This window comes from Cucurbita pepo, chromosome 8, assembly GCF_057944985.1.
Source record: "Cucurbita pepo subsp. pepo isolate OVF chromosome 8, ASM5794498v1, whole genome shotgun sequence".
NCBI lineage: Eukaryota > Viridiplantae > Streptophyta > Magnoliopsida > Cucurbitales > Cucurbitaceae > Cucurbita > Cucurbita pepo.
In genome coordinates this window covers 4,896,474-4,902,317 of record NC_141805.1, presented here as the reverse complement: position 1 = coordinate 4,902,317, position 5,844 = coordinate 4,896,474, and the positions used below count along the sequence as shown (strand labels likewise).

Below are 5,844 nucleotides of genomic sequence, written 5' to 3'. Positions count from 1 at the left end.
TGGGGATATGCAAGAGAATGCATTCAATGAGCTTAAGAAGAAATTAACCAACGCACCATTACTTGTCTTTTATAACTTTGATAAAATATTTGAAATTAAGTGTGATGTAACTTGTTTAGATATAGGTGCTGTTTTGATGTAAGATGGAAAACTATTAATGTATTTTAATGAAAAACTGAATGGTGAAATAATGAACTATCTTACCTATGATAAAAAAATTGTTTGCTTTAGTTCACACATTGCACGTGTGGCAAAACTACTGATGGCCCAGAGAATATGTGATCCATCATGAAAGTTTGAAGTATCTTAAGGGTCAAAGCAAATAGAACCGTAGACATGAAAAGTGGGTGGAGTTTATTAAAATATTTTTGTATCAAATATAAGCAAGGTAAAGATGTTGCTGATGCATTATCTAGAAGGTACAATCTCTTTACTTCTGTTAGTGTAAAAATTCTTCAATTTTAGCATATTAAAGAATTATATAGGGAATTATATAGGGATGACCAAGACTTTGAAACTATTTATGCATCTTGTCTTGTAAAAAAGATAATTATTATATGTTTCATGAATTCCTATTTAAGAAAAGTAAGCTTTGTATTCTTAAATCTTCTATAAGAGATTTGCTTGTAAAAGAAGCATATCGTGATGACTTAATGAGATATTTTGGGATTAAAGAAACTCATAGTATGTTGCATGAATAATTCTTTTAGCTGAGGATGAAGCATGATGTTCATAAGTTTTGTAGCCAATGTTTTAAATGCAAAGAAGCTAAATCTAGATCACAACTAAATGGATTCTATACTCCTTGGAAATGTACATAACGAACCTTGGACTAATATATCTATGATGTCTGGTTCTCATCGCGCTCTAGGCTTAACAGAAAAACACGAGCTTCTCATTCGCTCTAGGATGTCTGGTTCTAGTCATAGCCCCTTGGAGCTCCTCTGGTTCTACATTCTTTCATTTAATACCTAAGAGTTTCTTATGCCGAGCTATAATGACCGATGTCTCTCTTGAGGTCTACCTCTTCATGGTTATCTAAGACTATATGGTATCTTGCTTAGGGGTGTGTTGAGTACCTTTTAAGCCCATAATAATCCCTTGTTGGGGGCGCGACCTAACCCTTTCCCATGCAGCTAATGGGCTGTACGACGTGGGGACACATTTCCCATGCGAAACGGCTAGGAGTAGTGAGAACTGATCAGAAACCCCTGGTCCTCCCACGAAGCTCTAAATACCGTTCACACAAATAGCAGCCTAAGAACACTCTTAAAGTACTTTATTTGTCGTGGTGATCTGTTAGGCTCCTAGGGAAGGGATAGGTCTAAACTCAATGACTCGTCAATCTAATCATGAATCCCTAGGCTTATCATAATAACGATTCATAAACATTATCTTAGTGTGCAACAACAAGCATTTACTTGATGGGAAATATCAACATCTAGATATATCATACATAGTTCATACAAAATAGGCAAACATGCTCAATAGGGCAATAACATCCATCAACACCTGGAACACAGAGTTCACAATTTTTCCATCCTTCTTTCAACATGAATAAACAAATACATCTTAAGCGGAATTATAAAATATGATGGACTCCTCAGAATACTTTATCTTATTATCTAACCAAGCGATTCCTACAAGTATTTCTTCCTAAAATTTCGTGTAATGACTTACTTGGTTGACGCGTGCTCTTTCGGTAGCGTTTCTATGCAAGTAGGGTGTCCAACAATATTGATTTTCTAAATTAGGTCCATATTTTCATAAAAATATGGTTAGAATTGGAACCACGACAAAAATAGGGCAAATAGCAATCGAACAGGTCAAAAAATGTCTTACACGCCCCGAGAGTGTCCACTCGCGAGTGCCGCGCGCGAAGAAGATATCTGCAGTCATGGGTCACGGACCAGGTATCAGCTGGCGTTATGGGTCGGGCCGGTTGGCTGCTTTGCTGGGTCGCAGATCAGAGCGGGTCAATATGCAGGTTTGTGGGTCGAGTCAGTCGCGTGTCACAGAAAGGACGAAGTTGCGTTGCTCCACCCGACTTACGACGCGTGGCTCCACCCAAAATTCGATGTGTGTTTCTCTCTGGCTGAGACGCATTTCTCCTATCGCTGGTGGACACGTGGTCGTCGAAAAAACTCCATCACTCTTGGTAGAATGCAAAATTCGATTAATAGTTAGATTTCCTCCTATTTTCTCTTTTTCATTTCTTTTAAAATAGAATCCAAATCAATATGGTCTCTTCAGCGAAGTTATAGATCGTGATTCAAAATATATCTCGATATTTTTTTTTGGAATTTTACTTAAAAAAAGAACAAAGATATATGCTTTGGAAGTTCGCTTTTCGTTCTTGGACGATTCTTAGATTTCTACTTTTGGATCGAGTTTTTGGCCAAACTTCTTCACGGTTCCAATGGAGAGTTGCTCTTAGATGAATATATCGAGATTTTAGAACTCAATTCATTCAATAAGAACTCAAATCTGAAGAGGTTCATTTAAGAATCTTACCTCGCGAGATCTCGAATCTTGACGGAAATAGAGCGTCGACAACCCGATCCTATTTGTCCTTCCAAGAAGGGGGTCTTTTCTGGTGGTGGTCCGGCGAGTACTCCGGTGGCTTACTTTTCTTCTCTCATTTTTTTCTTTCACACTTTTCTTTTCTTTTGTAGGTGATGTGATTGGGGTCCTTAGACCCTTATAATGGTTGGAGGGGCAAAATGACTCGTTTGCCCCTCTGTTGGCTTTGACCTATTTTTTTATTTTTTTATTTTTTGGTGTCACAAACTCTCCACTCCTCTAAACTCTCGTCCCCAAATGTTGACATCCCTACAACCGAATCCTCTATGGAAAGTTTAAAATCTAATTTTACTTTTAAAGTCAAACACTCAAGATTTTATTAAGGATCTTAGAGACCAAAATCCAAGATGAGGTAGAAGAGAAAAATGATTAGAAATAAAAGAAGAAATTAAGAAAAATATAAAAGAAAAATGATAGAAAATTAGAAGGATGGTCAAGGTCAACCCCGGAGGGTAACTTGGTCATTCTACCCTCCCATCTCATTAAGCACATGAAATTGAGGTTAGTAACATATCATTTAAAAGAAGAAAAAGGGAAAAAGAAAAGAAGGAAAAAAAAGGGGGAAATGAAAAGAATAGAAAAGGAAAGAGAGAGAGGAAGAAAGTTTTAGAGAGAGAAAGAAAGTTCTAGAGAGAGAGAATGGTAGGTAACCACCGCTCCTGCCACAAGGAGTCTGGTTCGGATCGAGCCTTCTTCATAAAATCTTCACAGAACTTAGGGGAGAACATTCTTAACTCTTAAATCGTCCAAAACCGTCAAGAAACGAGGAAAATCTAAAGGTAAAGTTCTTGGATCTAGATTCTTGGATTTCCTTCAGATCTGTGAGATATAGTAAGAGTTAGAACCTGAAATTTGAGTATGTTAATGTAGGGAGGATTACGCTCAAAACCTGTGAAGGAAATTGTAATCGATTCAGATCAGAAATGGGAGTTTCGGCGTTCGTCAAAGGAGGTAGGTATTGATTTTTCTTGTCATCTTCGGTCTAAAATAATTATCTCGAGGATTAGAAATAAGTTACAAGAAAACACCTACCTAAAGATGAATATTCGCTCTACAATTCTCGTGAAGAAACCATGTTGATATGAGTTATGTAGAAAGAAATATGAAAATGCAAAGAAAATGAAAAAGCAATCGTATCTTGGAAATCGCAGGAGAAAGGAGAACGCAGACAACGACTAGGACACGTGTTAGGCGGAGAAGGAGGCTGCGCTTCACCGGAGAAAGAGGGACACGTGTCAAGCATCCATTGGTGAAGAAAATCAAAGAAATACTTCGTGTTGGGCAGGATTAGAAGGCCAATGGCCGCTACTCGAGTCTGCGACCCCATGACCCGCGAGCTACCCGAACCACCGACCCGTCTTCTCATTGCCACGCGTTAGCATAAAAGAATTTGAATTTCCAGTGCATTCTTCTGGTTTCAAACCAACGACCTCGACCTCGGTTGATCGTTCAATGGGCGCCACATGGCAACACCTCAGCGCGCGTCTTCCTTCCCTCATGCGCGTCCGTATGCATGCGTGGCCGTGCGCGTGTAATACTTTTCCAGGCGCGTGTGAGCACGTGCATGCGCGTGAGGTGCTGTTTTCAGCCCGTTCAACTTCTGTTTTTCAAAATTTCCTCCCAATTCCAACACTAACTCTATTTTTATATGAAATAGGACTTAAATGGGAAAAATCAGTATTTGTGGACTCACTATTGGTGTAGAAATGCTAAACAAAGAACACGTGTCAATCAGGTAAGTCACCACACGGAACTAGGAAGAAATACTTGTAGGAATCGCTTGGTTATGCATGCATGCTAGTTTAATTACCTTAGGTTGTAGCTTTTCATGATTAAATGTAGGTAATTTGTTTGTTAAGAGTATGGATGTAATATGTGAAGTATTATGAGAATTATCTAAGTATTGCAATTTTGTTTTAAGCTTCCGCTTTATATGTATATGTTTAATTCATATTGAAAGGAAGATGGGAACTTGTGAACTCTGCGGGCTGGGAGCAAATGAATGTATTGACCCGTTGAGCATGTATGATTACCTTGCATTAATTTTGTTTGATGATGCTGGATGATAGTTGTGTACACACTCAGTTAGTTTCTATGTCCCACATATATGATAAAGTCTAGGGATCTGTGGTTAGAGTGACAAGTCACTAAGTATAGACCTAACCTTTTCCTAAGAGCCTAAGAAACCACCATGGCATACAAGCCACCTCTAGAGTACCCTTTGGCTACTTGTGTGTGATTGGTGCTATAGCTTTGTGGGGGACCAATGGGTTCCTGATCAGGACTCAATTGCTCGATAGCCATTTTAGCATAGGAAACGGGAGACCCATATCGTAACTGACCATTTAGCTGGATGGGATAGGGGAGGTAGCCCTCCCAAATACAAGGGGATTACCATGGGACTAGGGGGGTTGCAGCTCACCTCCTAGGTAAGAAACCAGGTAGTTTCATAGTCATGTCGAGGTAGCTACTCGTAGTGCACCAGTCCAACACAGGTTGACATAAGGGAACTCTTGGGGTATTAATGAAAGGACGAAGAACCAAAGAAGCCCCAAGAGTCAAGTTCCAAGGGGCAAGCCCCAAGGAGCAAGTTCCAAGGGGCAAGCTCTAAAGAGCTAAGACTAGAACCAGATGTCCTAGAGCCAAAGAGAAGTCCGTGGAAATTTGTTAAGCTTAGGATGCGATGAGAGTCTACAAGTAGGTGGCTTACTGAGTATAATTTTTATACTCATTCCTTTCTACTCCTTTTTTTTCAGGTACCGGTCGAGGTGGAGGAGCGTTTGAGAGCTATGCGGTCGTAGAGGGGGTCGTTTCGGAGCGTCAGTCCCTTATCAGTCATTTAGAGTCTTTTGTATTTCATTTTATATTTGTAATTCCTTTTGTAATATTTTCGAAACAAATATTCTCCTTCTTTTACTCTAATTGAAGGGTAATTTTATCTTTTACTTTTCTTTCCGTTTCTTTCCTTTTTGTTTGTTTTCGATTTCGTCTTTTGATTCACAGTTTGATTTTTTAAGCCTAAAAAATCGGGTCGTGACAACATCTCTTGGAAGAGTTCGGGATATGCTCTTCTCACATCTTCTTCTCATTTCTAGGTTATCTCCTCATCCCGATGGTTATCCCATGAGACCTTCACTAAGGGAATAACTTTGTTGCGCAATCGCCTAGTGCCTCGAGCAAAAAATTTGCTAGGTTTCTCATCTTCAGACAGATCTTCCTGAAGAGGAAGCGTTTCATGTTCAATCACATGGGTAAGGTTTG

General features: G+C 39.3%; 1 long non-coding RNA gene across 1 annotated transcript; it reads left to right on the top strand.

The window, feature by feature from the left end:
• Positions 1–3,188: 3,188 nt before the first annotated feature.
• On the top strand, positions 3,189–5,524 carry LOC111801061 (uncharacterized). The gene is made up of 3 exons (XR_002816074.2): positions 3,189–3,362; positions 3,454–3,534; positions 3,735–5,524. It is a non-coding gene; the product is annotated as an uncharacterized LOC111801061 (long non-coding RNA).
• The last annotated feature ends 320 nt before the right edge of the window (positions 5,525–5,844 follow it).